At 40.2% G+C, this 16,766-nt stretch overlaps 1 protein-coding gene across 4 annotated transcripts in view; it reads left to right on the plus strand.

Moving 5' to 3' along the window:
• The first annotated feature begins 808 nt into the window (after positions 1–808).
• LOC137596372 (muscleblind-like protein 1) overlaps positions 809–16,766 on the plus strand; it is an 82,290-nt gene continuing 66,332 nt past the window's right edge. For 3 of the 4 annotated variants that reach the window (XM_068316835.1, XM_068316837.1, XM_068316838.1), the window contains exon 1: positions 8,883–9,020. The gene's annotated coding sequence lies outside the window, so the exon portion shown is untranslated. Of the gene's footprint in view, positions 921–8,882; positions 9,021–16,766 lie in introns of those variants that run through there. The other variant, XM_068316836.1, reaches the window with a different exon arrangement.

Consider the following 16,766-nt stretch of genomic DNA (forward strand, 5'->3'; position numbering starts at 1 on the left):
CCATCAAGGGTGGAGAAGAGGTCATATCCCCTTTTCCTCCTCGTTCTTCTCCTTTAGAGCCTTCATCCCTCTATTTCTTCTTCCTTACATCTGTCTGTCTGCTCTTTTTCATTGGTCAGTTCAACGCCACTTCTCTTGTTGATCATGTGACTCAAGTGTGTGTTACGTAAAGGCTGCAGGCTTCAGCGCACTGGCAGGAGTCAGAGGAACGAAACCACAAACAGGAATTGAATCCTGCTTTGAGGAACCACCACATCACCCCATGACATGCACACATATGTGTCTGCACCATCCGTTTGTTATCTCAGAGGGCAGAAGCAATAGTTAGTGATCACATGACCGATGTTTCCTGTTAGCTTTTTGCTAGCTCATGCTAAAAGCAGATATTAAATACAGAAAGTAGAGGCAAGCACAATCAGTGTTATATGTTTTTCTTTTTTTTCTTATTCTTTTTTACTATTTTATTATTCAAACAGAATACACTGACGGAGAGCCTGAAGAGCCACAGGAGTGAGAAAGTGTAGGAGGGGGATGCTGTTGCCAGGGCAACCAGAGCCGCGTGAGGCTACTTCTGCATTGTGTGCATGTGTGTGCATGGACACAGCGTGTGTGAGTTCACCCTCCTCTCCAGACAGGAGGCGAGGACATCCCCCTCTAACACCGTGCAAACAGAGAGAGGAGCAGAGAGGGAGAAAGAGAGAGAGAGTGAGAGAGAGAGAGAGAGAGAGAGAGAGAGAGGGAGAGAGAGAGAGACCAAAACCCCATAATGCACTGCACACTGCAGGGCTGAAGTCGTTCAGATTCATCAGTTCCTGTTCGGAGGGATTGTGTGTGAGCTCACACACACACACACACACACTCACACACTCACACACTCACATGCAGACTGAGCGCTCGAGAAACCCACGACAACCAGGCAGGTAAGACAGCTTTTCTCAGACCGTGTTCACGACTGCTGGGTTTCCAAGATGATGTGCTGTCTGTTACTGCCTCTCCAGAGGAAGAGGGTGGGAGATGCTCTGTAGAGACAGCAGACTGTCATTAATATTTGACATGTTAGGATTCTGACAACTTCCCTGCCTGTTGCTGGTGAATGTTTTTTGATATTGTTTTCTACTTGGAAAGGTTTGAGTTTAGGGTTTTTTCAGAACGTCATATATCTGCGACTTAACTGAAATAGCTCCTGGGAGATCTGCTCAAACACAGATGATTTGAATAGGACAATTTTGAGACTCTGGTGAAAGCGATGCAACTTTTAGAAAAGAAGGAGGAGTAGGAATTGAGGAATTAGGAAAATGCAGATGGATAAACTTATCATTATAACAACTGTTTACTTTTTGTGTACATTGCATACATTCCAGCAAATGTTTATTATAGTTAGTAATTTACAACTTTTAACACCAATGTTTGGTCTAAAGTTAAACAGAGACACTTGCAGTTAATGTTGAAACCAGGCATTTTTGCACTAAGTTTGCGATAAATATTAGGTACATAAATGTACCTATCTACTACCGTTGCCTAAAGTAAGCATATTTTTCTGTGTATATGTTGTGCCTCATTGCAGCCATACAGGCTGATTGGTGCGTAAAAGCATGGCTTCTCCATTACAAGTCATTTTGTGGTTTAACGGCCATTGAGGTTTGGGAGTGTATCTGTTGCGCCAGAGACTCAGGCTGGAAAACTGGATTGCAGAAGCTTACAGCTAAGACTACTTTATTTCTACTCAAATGTGAAATTTCGCTCCTACATTAAGAGTGTGTCTAGCTGACACACAGCAAAGAATCCAAAAACGCTGACTGAATAAAACATAGCTTTCAAACAATGTAATAAATACATTTATTTTCTAATGAAGTTCTTCTGTATGTATGTTGTGCATTTTATTACGTGGATCCAGGAAGCAGTTGTAATGCTGTAACAGACTGTAAAAAGAGGTTTTGTGGCTTTGGAAATATAAATTGTAATTTAAAAAAAAAACCCAAAACGTAACACAGATGCAACAAAAATACATATTTTAAATCTTCTTTAAATCTTCAACTTCAATGCGGGTTTGAGGGAGCATCACTTCTATATACACTTCCCATGGAAATCCACCTGTCACAACGCAAAATGTAGAAGCTCCTCGTTTTCATTATGGTCCCTTTTGTGAAGAGTCCATCTTCATTTTCTGTGTTGTTGACTAATAAAATTATGCAGCAGATACTTATGTGACAATAGCATCTATATCTTTGCCTCCACTCTTTAATAATTCAGTTCTGGTGTTTTGGAGACTCAAAGCTGCCTGTGTGTTGCATGTGTGTGTGTGTGTGTGTGTGTGTGTGTGTGTGTGTGTGTGTGTGTGTGTGTGTGTGTGTGTGTGTGTGTGTGTGCGTCTGTGTCTGTGTCTGTGTGTCTGTTTGTGTGTGTGTTTGAACTATAATAAAGAATAAAGACAGTATTTGTGTATGCCTTCAGTCATAAGTTAAAGAATAGCAATAGTCTAACCACAGGTATGTCAGTGGTGAGAGTCAATGTTTAGTAGCTTTTGAGTAAATGCTCATTCACATACATCCAACCATTGGTCTGCTATAGAGCTGTTTTTTAACAGATTAAAACATTTCTCCCTAAGGTCAGACTCTTTCAAGGCCAGATGTTTTACACAAGTTGGTATTGTTTCAAGGTAATCTGTTTAATGAGTTGATCTGAGATACTCGACAATAGATCAGGTGTCTCCTCTGAATGCTGAGAACGTCTCAGACTTCCATGGGAATGCTCAGCTGAATTCTTTTTCTCTGCCCAGCTCTGCTTAGCAGCACAAATCGCAGATGATATATGGATACAAATCTCCTTGTCTAACTTCTCTAACTTAAATGAGAAAGGATGTGGAGGACACTGGATTCTCTTCAACCATAACTCAATCGTCCTTTTGTCTGCTGCATACAAGGAAATCAGAAGACTAATGAGCTTGAATCTCAGTGTGCATTGAATTATCTACGACTGTATCAAATATCTGGGTGGCTCAGTGGTGCAGTGGGTAGCACTGATGCCTTACAATAGAGTTTGCATGTTCTCCCCATGTCTCTGTGGGTTCTCTCCGGGTTCGCCAGCTATCTTCCACCTCCAAAAACATGCAGCTTTGGTGAAGGTCGCACTAAATTGTTTGTAGGTGTGAGTGTGAGCATGTGTGTTTGTCTTGTCTTTCAGCGTGCACCCCACCTCTTGCTTATAGCCGGCTGAGATAGGCCCCAGCAGACTCTAGACCCACAGGGCAGATAAGCGACTGTAGATGAGAGGATTTCAACCATCTCATCACATTTGGTTGTTTTTTCACATGCATGCAGGCATTCACATATTTTCTTCAGAAAGCATAACTTTGCAGATTAAGCATTTTATCAAAATAAAGCACTCTCATATCTTGCAGTTTTATAAAATGACAGTATACACTTTGAAGACTGTCCGATTCTCAGGTTAGAGAAAACCTTGAGACTGACTTAACCAGTTCCAATATTGCGGCATCTGCACTTTGTTGCTTTAACCCTTTAATACACACACACACACGCACGCACACACACACACGCACGCACGCACACACACACACACACACACACACACACACACACACACACACAACGTGTCAACAGCAACAATTACTATTATTATTATAATAATAGTAATATAATAATAATAATAATAATAATAATAATAATAATAATAATAATAATAATAATAATAATAATAATAATAATAATAATATAGATACAGTGTGGATTATGGCATTGTCAGTCTGAGATCTCCAGCCTACAATGTCAGCAGGACTCTACCAGAGGATATCAACAGCAGCCAGGGTCATAGGGAGTTGGCATTAGTGTGGTGTGGTCACTTCTCTTACTGCGTGATGAAAGCATGACAGCGACATTTTCTGTCAGATGATGATGGTTTGAGTTTGAGAACAATGACTTAAGTTGTTGGATGTCTCAGTTGATATAAACAGGACTGCACAGTCTCACTTGCCTGAATGACAAATGACAAATCATGGTCAAAAATAACTCGTAGGTCTTGAGCATCTCCAAACATAACCTAGCTGTTCACTGGGTTGTTTAGTCTCTCGGAATTTTTAGACATCCACTTTGTTGATGTTGTCAAAATGGAACATGATGAGGGATGCATCGAAAGCTTATAAAGAAAGTTATACAGTATGAATAAACGAGTACACAAAATAGACCATTGACAGACGTAACAGAATAAAGAATCAGAAGAAGAGACATCTCCAAGTGCTGCAGAAAAGAACCTGTTCTGAATCAAAATGCAGGACTTGCCAGTACACACTGTCAACTACAAGCAGTAAATAGTTTATCTTGGTGCTGTTTTGAAACTAGAAATCAGGCTGGAATTTTTTAATGAAATTATTCTTGGTGGTTATGATAATTTCTAAAACTGTATAAAAAAAGGTAAATTAGAAATGGGCCTGAAATAATATTAAACACCAGGGTCTTGAAAAGCCTTTTTATAAAGGGGTAAATGGTGACATATTTAACATTGGGGGAAATATACCAGTGGATGGGGAGCAGTTGATAACACCTCATATACCATTTAGAATATGTTTTGAAGTATATATGCAACCCAAAGGAGAGGCACATGCCTGAATGAATAATTGTGTGTTCTAGGGTGGACAGAGATTTGATTGAAGTTGCTTAAAGTTGATTGTTGGTAATTTCAGTCCTTTTCTCTGAGCCTAGCTTTAAATTACTATGGAACCTCCACAGTTATGTTCAACAAATACCGTAGAAATTCTTCACAAGGGTGGATCCCACTCACTGGTTAGGCGTTGTTTATTGTTTTAAAAACGATTCTGGGATTGTGACTGTATTCGGTAGTTAGATCAGTAAAAATGTATTGTACATGCTAAAACATCTTGCTTCCTTGATTGCTGGCTTTTAATTTTCTCTCTCTTATCTCTTTTGTGCTTCGTTCATCCATGACTGACTGAAGTTTTCATCTTATTTTGTATGATTGGAGCCATGTAGTCTGCAGTAAGACCACCCAAAATATTAAATTCATTGGTCAACTCCTAAATGGTGCTGCCGTGTACTTGACTGGTATTTAAAGATGTGTTTGGTAAAAACGGAAGTGGATCAAATTGTTTCGGGTTCAGGAAAAGTGGGTTGAGGCTGGAAGTGCATTGCATTGACAAAACCAACCAAATCACACAGACACAAACCACAAGCCTCAAGTTATGTGCGATGTCACGACTTGGTTGCATATATATATACATATATATATATATATATATATATATATATATATATATATATATATATATATATATATATATATATATATATATATATATATATATATATATATTAGGGGGCTGTCAGTTTAACACGTTCATTAGATTAATTGCTGTATTTACTCTGCAAATTAACGTGCTATAAACATGCTGTGCTGAGTCAACTTTAGGCTTCATTTTGATACAGAGTCTGCTTATGTGCCTATTTGAGACTCAGCCTTATTTTATTTCTGAATTTTATTTATTTTATTTAGCTGTATTTGTATTGCATTTCTTGGTGTGTTCTATTGATTAGTCATGCACCACAATTTTGTAATGTCCTAGAATTCAAATTCTTTATTTGGGGGCCTTTAGCAGGTATGAAATAAAATAGAGAATACAAATTTGAAATATATTGTAACATAATGGATGGGCAGTTATTGTTTCAAATAAAACTAAGACCCAGGTGGAGGGGCTGTCCAGTGAGAATGAATAATCATTTTTGTGTACTTCTGGTCCTTAAACCTGTTGTTTTTGGCTGCATGAGGGTGAAGACTCAATGAGAGGGGTAAATTTGTCAGGATTAATCCATGACTCCCTTATAATAAACATCCAAATTTTATTAGTTATGATAAAAACTTTGAAGATAAAATGACTTATTAGAAAGCAATGTAACAGTCTGTTAACAGAATTGAGCTGATGCAATAGCAGGGTGTGAAGAAATAACTGTTTGTGGGTAGAGTGCAGAATGTGGCTGTGTTAATTGGCTATTTAGTGATTCCACTAGGAATGATTGATTTAGTGGGAGATCATATTGGGAAATTAAAACAAACTAAATAAAAACAAAACTATAAACAGTAGGTATACCAGCTGGATCCGCCCTGTCAGAGACATGCAGTATGAAGCCACAATGCTGGGTTGTGTCTAACTGGGGAAAACATCAAGTGAGGCTGAAAACAATTAAATTACTAAAATTACAGATCAGTTATACCGTAATGTTTGAAAAGTTCCCATTTGGTCTTGAAAGAATCCAAATTTCTAATATACCAAGTCAAGTGGTTAAACTTGGAATCTTAATGTGTTGAATAAACAATGGCTAAAATGTCTGCAATGTGTAGGACTTGACAGGACAGGACCTCCACTCCAGATGTATAACCATTTAATTCATAGTGGAGGTTAGTGGACCAAGATCTCATTCGAGCCAGTGTGTACTATCACAGTCCTGGTGAAGGGATGGAAGTCAATGGAAGCAGAAATTAGTCCAACAGAACCTAATAATGAATCATCAACAATTTAAATCTGTTGTCGTTCCGATTCTGGGTTTCTTTCATAGACCAACAAATTTGATCTAAGTTTATAGCCAATCATTGTTGAGCACATTGGGCACAGGTGAGTTGATTCATTGACCAAATGATCTGAACAGTGGTTCAGAGATAGTAGCAAATGAAGGCAATGCAAGGTGAGAGGTCATTGATGCTGCTGCTTAGTTGAATAGTTTGTCCAGTTCCACATTTGAAAAACAGGAACCCATGGACTATGAGGTAGTGCTTTGTGACAACACACCACACATGGTCTCCACCAGGAACAGGAAGTGGGGTGGGGAGGATAGCATCTGAAGTAAGCTCCATCGTGGGAGGGAATAAACTGGACAATGTGATTCAATCACTGCCAACACTGCAAGGGTCAAAATGGGAGATGAGAGTTCCTTGCAGCCAAGAACCACAGACTTCATTCCCACTCAAGCCTTGTAAGCCTGCAGTATAGCTATCTGCCCCCATAGATCCTCAATTATCCACTCAATAGAATGCATTGCCCATCTCCACAGCTTCCTGACAAGGTCTTGTATTCTCTAGTAGATGTCCAAATGAGAGTACCAATAGTCCGGAGAGACAACAGTTACTAATAAATGTGGTTTTGTGAGTTGTGGACAATCACAAAAGATCTATATGGGGTGATGGGAACAAATTGGTCAAATCTTAAACAAACACAGGCTCAACAATGGGCTCCACAGTGTAAAATAGACCTCAATGCATCGCATGCAGGAGGAACTGCTTGAAAAGACAGTCACTGGCACAAGCTCAGACACTGGGCCTGCTGGGATCGATCAGTTTCCAGTCAGCAGGATTGGTAAGTAAGATATCAGTTCAGTAACTGGTGCTGGGGTTGCAGGACAGTGATGTTGAAATTTACTGTCCCCAACAACACCTCCACTTCCTTGTTGGCCTGAGTGATGCAATCCAAATGCCTTGTTACACTGCAGCCTGAGACAGTGATGTGGCTCTGAGTCACTTGGTAACACACATCAGACACACACACACACACACACACACACACACACACACACACACACACACACACACACACACACACACACACACACACACACACACACACACACACACACACACACACACATACACCTCCACACAGACACAGACACACACACATGCTCACACAGACGCACAAGACACCATGGCAACAGAGCGGTGACTCTTTCAGTCCTGTGAGTGGACTGAAGCTGTGGAGGAGGGAAGATAAAGCTACCAGCTAGCACTGCTGCTCATGTCCAGCTTTTATTATTCCTAGCCTCTCTATTGCTTCATTTTCTGCTTGTCATTTTGTGTTCATCGCCATTGCTATCTAAATGAAACATTTGTCTTTGTTTCACATGATAAATTAAAAAAAGAGCTAGAGGAAGAAAAATGCTAGCAGACTTTTTTAAAGGCATTGATTGTGCAGTACCTGACACATCAACAGAGGGAATTGTGCTGATTCCAGAAAGCACTCTGGATTGCGTGGCGTTTGTTAACATATTACTTTCATGTTGCTCTTGTTACACTCTCACTCTCCATCAGACTCTTTCAATTAAAAAAACAACAACAACAACTTTATTTATCTGCTTGTCTTTTTTTCTAGTTCTTTTCGCATCATTTGTGTAATGTTGCTCCCCCTCTCTGCTCCTGTCAGTCATGTTTTATTAAGATAGCAGCAGAGATAAAGCAAGCACGGTTTAGGGGGTTGGGGGGTGCACGCAGGTGGACAGGTCTTACAAATGACATGTGATTGAGATTTAATGCCTGCAGATCCAGATGGGTAGAGACCACATGGAAGAAGAGAAGGGATATAGAGATTTTGGAACACTGCAGGTAAATTGCAGGTTGGTTTCCTGTATCATTTTCACAGTCTGATTGTCAGCATTTGTTATGATACAGACATGCAGACTCACCCTCACGCAGTGTGAAATTTTGAGAACGTGGCTTTTGAGAGAAGTTTGTCTGAGTTCCTCCTCTCCTCTCCTCTCCTCTCCTCTCCTCTCCTCTCCTCTCCTCTCCTCTCCTCTCCTCTCCTCTCCTCTCCTCTCCTCTCCTCTCCTCTCCTCTCCTCTCCTCTCCTCTCCTCTCCTCTCCTCTCCTCTCCTCTCCTCTCCTCTCCTCTCCTCTTGTGAGCTGTGAAAGGTGAACTTGCTGCCTGCTGTGGATAAATTATGTGTGACATGTTTAGCTATGCTGCCTTATATGGAGAGTGGTGTATCTGAATGCAGTGGGCTTCTGCCAAGAGGGAGGGAGGTGGAAGCAAGTGAGTGAAGGACGGAGAGGGAAGGAGGAAGAGGAGGAGGAAGGAAATGAGGCAGGGGAGGGCGAAAGGCAAAGGAAAAAGGAGGGAGCAGGGGCAGTGACAGGGGGAGTGTAAGAGAGGAGTGCCGTGAAGCAAGCATGAGGTTTTCACTTTCCATTCTCCCCTTAGTAGCAGTCAGATGAGTCCTTGCAGAAATACAGTAAGTCTTTGCTGCTTACTCTGTTTAAGTGTGATATTGTGTGTTTTGTAGGTGTCGGGTTGTCATTTGTTTTTGGTTACCATACAGAGAAAGTCGTCCCTGCTTGCCATTTTCACTTTTTTGATTTTTTTTTTTAAATTCACCATCTGGACGTTGAGTGTGATGTGTTGTGTCTTAGTGAGTACACTTACATATGCAAACAGCCACCACGCTTCATTGCTATTTTGTGGGAGCTTTGGGCAGGAAAGTGTTTTTAATGTGGAATCAAGCTGAACAGAACCAGTAACATTAGTGTTTAATGTTCCACAGACACACACACTGGCACACATTCCTGCTCGGGCAGACCGCACTCTGTCTTTCTCTTTGTCTCTAGGGTTATCCTGAAATCCAGTTGTATGACTCCAACTTTTGATACGCAAGCTAACTATGGACACATGAATGAAAACACACGGAAACACACACCGACTTACTCAGAATCGCACACATGAACAGGATTACACTCACCCTGTGTAATGACTGGACTACTATTGGTTGCACTACAGCTGCCCTCAGGAAATGACTGCGCTCCGTCATTGCCTGAGACGTCTGTAGCCATATGTTAGACAAGTGCATGAACACACAAGGGCACATGCGGAAGCATTGAAATTTGCATTTTTGAAAAAGCCCTAAAATGTAATGTTTGACACTCTGATATTTGATATACAGTACGATGTTTTATTTCTGTCAGTCACAGCACTCGTTTTAAAATTTATGTAGGATTTAGGTGTATTTCATTTCCAGTAAAGATCTATTGAGTGTCTGAGATGCATCTGTGTTCAGGTCCAAACTCTGAATAGTTAACCCAGACAACCTTTATGTCTCATTTGCCATTTTTCCATCGGGTTCTGGGTGCCTACACCTGATGTGTCCTGAACAGCCAAGATCACATCTTTTGATGCCAATATTCCAACTGAATATAAGTTATGATCAAAAATGTCACCTAATGTAAGAACATGACCAAACTGTAATGACGCCAGCTCTTAACCTAATAGCTGTCATATAGCTTCAGCTTTTACCTTCCTTAAAGTTAGCAAAGTCACCCCCCAAATAACTTCAGCGACCAGATTTTCTGCAGTCACATTTCACATCTTGAATGGCACACAGGAGAGCGCCAGTCTCTGCCAAGCCCCCCCAGCCACCAGTTTTTGGTGATATTGAATCCAGCAGTATTGAAAAAAAATGTAAAAAAAGACTTCTGGATCTTCCTTTTTGTCTGGATGCACACCAAAAATATTGGTTCATTTCTCACCCAATCATCCCTCCATTTTCATGACCGAATTTTCATCCAGCAGCTTTTCATACAGTCCTACAAATAAATAAACAAAAGCGACAAGGAATATTACAATTGTTAAACGATTTTTCAATGAACGACCGTGCGTCAATACTACCTTACTTTGCAAATATAATTGCAATATTCCAATACGAAAGACAATTGGTTAGATTCATTTTAGACATTTGGGAAAAGACACGTCACACAATCCATCCATCTATATTTCCTGTTTCTTTGAATACACCCCCTTTGCCCTGTAAACTCTGCACCTCCCATTCTCTTTCATAGTTTCTTTCCTCTCTCTCTCTCTCTCTCCCTCTCTCTCTCTCTCTCTCGCTCTCTCTCTCTGTCTCTCTGTCTGTCTGTCTGTCTGTCTGTCTGTCTGTCTGTCTGTCTGTCTGTCTGTCTGTCTGTCTGTCTGTCTGTCTGTCTGTCTTCTTCTTCTTAAGGCTCCCTGTGTTTTTCTTTTGGTGTCAGTGTCCCAGAGGGTTGAAAAAAGCTTCTCTGCAGAATCAGGGCAGAAAGATCTACGAGGTCATTAGAATATCTGGATGGCAGAGGCACGCAAATACATCACCTTGACTAAACATCACCTTGACTAAACAACTGCGTGTGAGTGACGAGGCAGAGGATGCCTACTTCCCTGTGTTTGACTTTGTCTTTGATGATTGAAAAAATAATGAAAAATTAGTCGTGTTTTTTCATTTGACCTTGTTTTTCTTTGTTTTATTTTCTTGCCCACCTTGTTTCATTACTAAACTAAACTGTCCTTTAGCAGTGATGTCATCTCTGGGCTGTTCTCAGCAGGCATAGGGCAGTCTGTTGAATACGAATGAATGCAGTGTGCTTGTGTACATTATTGAAAAAGTGTTTGTACATAATGACATGAACACTCATATTCCCTCATTTGAATTCCAAATTTAATTATCAAGAAAAAAAGTAGGGCAGATGCTGTGATCAGAATGACAGGATGTGAGTGGAGTGAGTGAAGCCCTGAGCACTACAGACAGATTGTCTGCCATTTGCTGCGGGTACAAATGGAAGATGTGGTCTTAAGGCCTCCGCTATCAGCCTTATTCGCAGCCTAAATAAGTAATTATTGCTCATTTATAAATATTATTTTGTTAAATCGTAATGCTATCAAGAAGTAGTAAAATGGTAGTAATCTTAGAACATATGTTACTCCCCACCTATATATTTGAATAAGCTCACTTGAAAAAGTCTCACGCTGTCACGCTATCACCAACTCCACCCATTACCTGTCAATCAAGCGCCATACCAATCACGTCGCATCTGCCAGAAGGAATCACGTGAGCAATATGGCGTAAGGCATCTGTTACGTTAGGAGAAGAACTATACACGGACTTCCCAGTTAACATAATTTTAGAGTGTCATAACCTTTCCAACAATTTTCAAGTTTTTGAGCAGAAAGTCCAAACAGCAGAAACGACACAGAAAACGGCAACGAATTCTGAGTTAAACTAGCTGGCTAGAATAAACAGTGTGTCCAGCTATGGTTTCCATTAGGAATGGGACAATCGATGTAGTATCCAAAATGCTCCGCGAGCATTCGACAAAAATGGTCTTTAAGTAACTATATACAGTTCTGTTCATGTAGTCAGCTAAAAGAACTTCTCTAAAATGGCTTTTCCACATGCTCTTTTGACAGGTGCCTTTTCCTTTAACGTTAGCTCCTTTCCCAATCTCACAATTAGTTGGCTTCGCAATGCCCGTCCAGCACAATCCCTGATTTTCCAGCACAAAGTCGTTACGTTACCACGTTGATTTTTGACTACGTTGGGTGCACTTGGTTCATAATACCAATACATTTGTTTTCATATGTTTGGAATGAAGTCTGATATTATTGTTTTTTTATTATTGTTACAGGCAAGTCGTTACTCATTTTAGTACTAGTACTGGAAGGTAGTTTATTTTTCTGATATTTAATTTGGGAAAAGACTTGAAATTAATTCCAAAGCCATTAGCCAACTTAAAATTGTGACTTATTGTATTAATGTCAGATCAGAGTAACTCTTAGTTAACTCTTTTACAAGCGCCGTGGCTAAAATGCAAACTAGCAAATTAAACCTTATGTCACAAACTGTACTTTGTCACTACGCTTTGTCCTGGTGCAATGTTCTGTCTTGGTTCTGCCCTCATCTGCCAGTGTTGGGACTGCTGGTATTGTCACAGTTGAATCTTCGCTCCATCTGCTTCAACTGATTTCTTTTTTTTTTCCTGTCAACATTTCCGCATCACATTTACATGTTGTTGAAAGTTTCCTTTTTTTATCCATGAGTTTTAAATTTTATCCAGGTTGGGGGTCCGCATTCCATCTGTTTCATTAAGATGAGAACGACCAAAGCTGGTTAAGCAGTAGGGATATGAGAACGAATTTCGTTTATCACAACCAGATATAAAACCCTCCCATCACTTTTGGGTCAGTAGTCACACAACACTGTCAGCCTGCTGATCACGGCACACACCAATTGATTTTCAACTGCAGTGCTTTTGTCTCTATTTTGATACTATGTGGTTTATTGGGCCAATTGTCCATCAGCCCACTGGGAAAACTCCCGTCAGCCTATGGTAGTAAATGCATTTGTCTCCACTGAGGACCTCTATGTTATTTCCGCAGATGTCAAGTTGAATTATTGGCCATTGACAACTGAGCAGTACAAATAATCCCCGTTTGGCCAAATCACAAGGCAGGAACTCAGTACTTCATATGTGCTGATATGATTAGGAAGACTGGTGGTAGATCATTTATTTTGGGGAGCATCCATTCCATTTCAGTAAAAAAAAAAAGAATCCAGTCTGCAGAATGAGAAGAATTCACAGAAGGCCAAATACTTAACCGAGTGAGCTTTCTAATTTTTGTAACTGCAAAGCTTTTCTGCCATTCAACTCCTTATCAGTAATCATCTTTCTGTTAACAAACCGTGTCTTGCCAAGGATTTTCTTAATGTCTTAAATTAATTTCATCTTGTTGTGTTACTCTCTGTCTTAACCCCTCACCCACTCTATGCTCTCAGATCATTAAACACCAAACATTTCCACTTTGCCTTCCCTGTCCCTGATATTTTTACCTCTCATCTGTCAGCCTCTTTCATCCATTTACAACTTCATTTTTTTATTAATAAATGTCTTATTTTTGTCTAAAAAAATAGACTTACAGACACCTACCCATGTTTCAAATTTCACACATCGAGAATGCGATCCTCTACCCAGGAGAGGTACTTTTCCTCTGGCATCAATCCGTTTGTTTCAGTCTATATCTTAACCTTTTTGTCTACATATTTATTTTTCTGTTTCTAGGATTCCTCTGCTCCCCCCAATCTTTATCTACCCTCCCACCGACACTGACACACATACATATATACTCACACATACACACCTTCTCTATTTCTATTCCTGAGAGGAGAAGAATGGTCTGGCAGTGGGTTGGTTTATGTCCATGAACTCAATGACACCCTCACTACTACTGCATTACACCACATTAGCAATACCAATGCCAGGTACTCGCACCGCAGTAAGGATTATTACAAGCAGCTGAGGAGGTGAGCAAAATTTTTGCACGCAATCACATGTAAATGCCCTTTTCACATGCATAAATGCATGTATCTTAACATACTTTATTATCTCGCGTCCCCTTTCACGTGGCTGTCAACTATGACAGCCTCCTCCCCGTGTCTCTGTGCATGTCAGGCTGTTTAAACACTTGTGCTGATATCACAGTGGACGACAGCTTGCACACGTGCCACTTGACTGCCCTCGTTGCCTCCCCTCCCCTCTGTTTGAATTACAGCTGAAGGAAGGAGTCATTGATTGTGAGTTTGTGTGTGTGAGAGCACGCACAGGAGACAGTTGATGTTGTGCATATGCATACATATTACTCATACTGTCTCAAATTTAAATGCACCAAACGACCCTCTCTTCGTCTCTGTAGCTGTGTATCCTCCGTAGATGAAGCGGATCTGCTGTCTCATGGTCTGCGGTCATTACTAATGTGTGTGGATGTGTGTGTTTTTGTGTGTGTGTGCATGCAGGCGTGGTTCTCACATTCTAGGGAATGGAATGGAGTCTGAGATTACCCTGATGGTACAATCTGAGGAAACATCATCATAGTACTGACCAGAACTCAGTCACACATTGAAGACAGCCAGATCAAATCACCAGCTGGCAAGGGTGTGAACCTTTATATTCATGTGTGAGAGTAATTAATACAATCGCCCCCGCAGCAAGGTATTTGAGCTCATTACCCTCTCTGGAATGTCCATCAATCAGTGTTCCTGACATAGTTTAGGCAGAATTTCTTTCTAATATTGTGACTGAGACAATTTCATTTGATGGAAGCCAAACACTTTATCTTTGGCCAAAGTAAGATGAGAAACTTGTTCGGCTTTCGTTCTTCACTGTCATGTTACTCAATGTTTTCTTAATGAGCCATGTCTCCATCATTAAAGGGAGTATATGTAAATCTTAAGTACTACATTTGAAAAATAACTAACCTTTCCCATTTATTAGAAGCCAGTTAGCTACAGAATCAGTCTGAACAAAAACTTAGTTTTGTTAATAATATTTTAACTGAGGCGGAGTGGGTAGCGCTGTCGCCGCACAGCAAGGCAGTTCCCGGTTCAACTTCTGCTCTGTGTGGAGTTTGCATGTTCTACCCGTCTCTGCATGGTTTCTTTCCTGGGCTTCTTCCCACCTCCAAAAACATACATTTCAGGCGAATTGACCAGTTTCAGATTGCCCGGAGGTGCGAGTGTGTGTGTGCATGCTTGTTTATGTACATGTGGCTCCGTAATGCACTGGCATCATGCCTGGGGTGTACCCTGCCTCACGCCCCCAGTTGGCTGTGATAGGCTCGAGCAACCCTGCGACCCACGACAGCGGAAGGAGCGAGTGTAGAAAATGAATGAATGAATACTTTAACCGGTTAATACAACATTGGAAGTAGTGTATAAAGAAGGGGTTAAGGTTAATTCGATTAATTTCAGGTGTCACACTGTCAACACATATGTTCAGGTAAATTCAGAAAATAGAGCTTGCTGAAATCTATAAATGAAAGCTTAAACCAATTTTATCAAAAAACTTCAACTGTTTGAGAATGAAGGAAGAAACAACCACATAACCTCCTGCAAAGCTTGTTAGTTGAGGTAGAAATCCTTCATTGGCACACAATCCCTCAGGGTTCAACACCTGTTTATCTAAGTTATAACCCAGCTAATGGGTAACAGTGTTCCACTGGTTATACTGGCTCAGAATTATATGTGCATCAACAAATAAGTAAAGATAACAGACGAAAACTGGCATCTTTTCAGCATCATGCTACATTATATACTTTATTACCACTAAATATATAGTTAAATAACTGCCTAATTATAATTAAAATATTTTGTTTGGATTATCTGGTTAAATTATAAATTCAAGGAGATTTCAGGACATTTGTAACATAGGAAGTAGGGTTGGTATGAAGGGGAAGGATGGTGGGAATGGAACTGGACTTAGACTTTAGAAATACAAACCCAAAATTGACTTAGAAAGAGAGGACTTGCCAAAACCGGTTGGACTGACAGTCATGTATTTATAGTTATTGAATATTAATGGTGCAAGTAAACATCAATAATGATGTCAGGGTTCAATCATATTACAGAAAATCTGATGTCAGAAAAGCGAGAAAGTTCAGGGGTGAAGGGAGCTAAAGCAATCTGACGGCAGCCATTGGTTGCCACGTTACCAAAAGAATAGTCTTGTTTAGCGCCACCGCTCCACAAGGATTTGTATGTTTAGCAGAAAAATCAACCCCCAATCATTTATAAACAATCTTAAATAAATTTTGGCACATCATCAGATGCTTTAAATGTTAATGTTTCATATTTTGTGTTATTATTAATTTTAGTAGACTTGTGTAGCTACTTGGAGTGGGGCAGCATCTCAACACTCTGTAATGATTAGCTCTTATTGTCAGTAGCTCATGCTTCAGCAAATGTGAATATACCATTTTACATCACTTTAGCACCATTTAATTTCTAGAATAGCGAAAACTCACACAATAATATCACTCTGTATGTTTCTGGGTCAGAACAAGCTGTGCTAAACCCAATCGGAATTTCTGACGCACTTACCTGCTGCTTTATTGTGCTCCTTTCAGTATTAATTGTGCACTTACTCTTAGTGCCAGCCTATGAAGAGAAAAAATGCAGATTGAAAACAATGTTAAAGTCTTGTTGACAGTGTTTAATCAGACATTTTTTATCATCGTCCTCAAGGTTTTCCAACAGTTTTGCTCTTGTCTGTTTATGTAGACTGTAAAATGAAGTCTATCAATGTGTTTCCTTCTTTCAAGTCAGGATGTTAACAGGCAAGATGCTAATCAGTGCAACAGGTCACCTGTTTAATCAATTTCTAGGGCAGCAATCAGGACCATCCAT

The sequence above is a fragment of the Antennarius striatus genome, chromosome 6 (genome assembly GCF_040054535.1).
Source record: "Antennarius striatus isolate MH-2024 chromosome 6, ASM4005453v1, whole genome shotgun sequence".
Classification (NCBI taxonomy): domain Eukaryota; kingdom Metazoa; phylum Chordata; class Actinopteri; order Lophiiformes; family Antennariidae; genus Antennarius; species Antennarius striatus.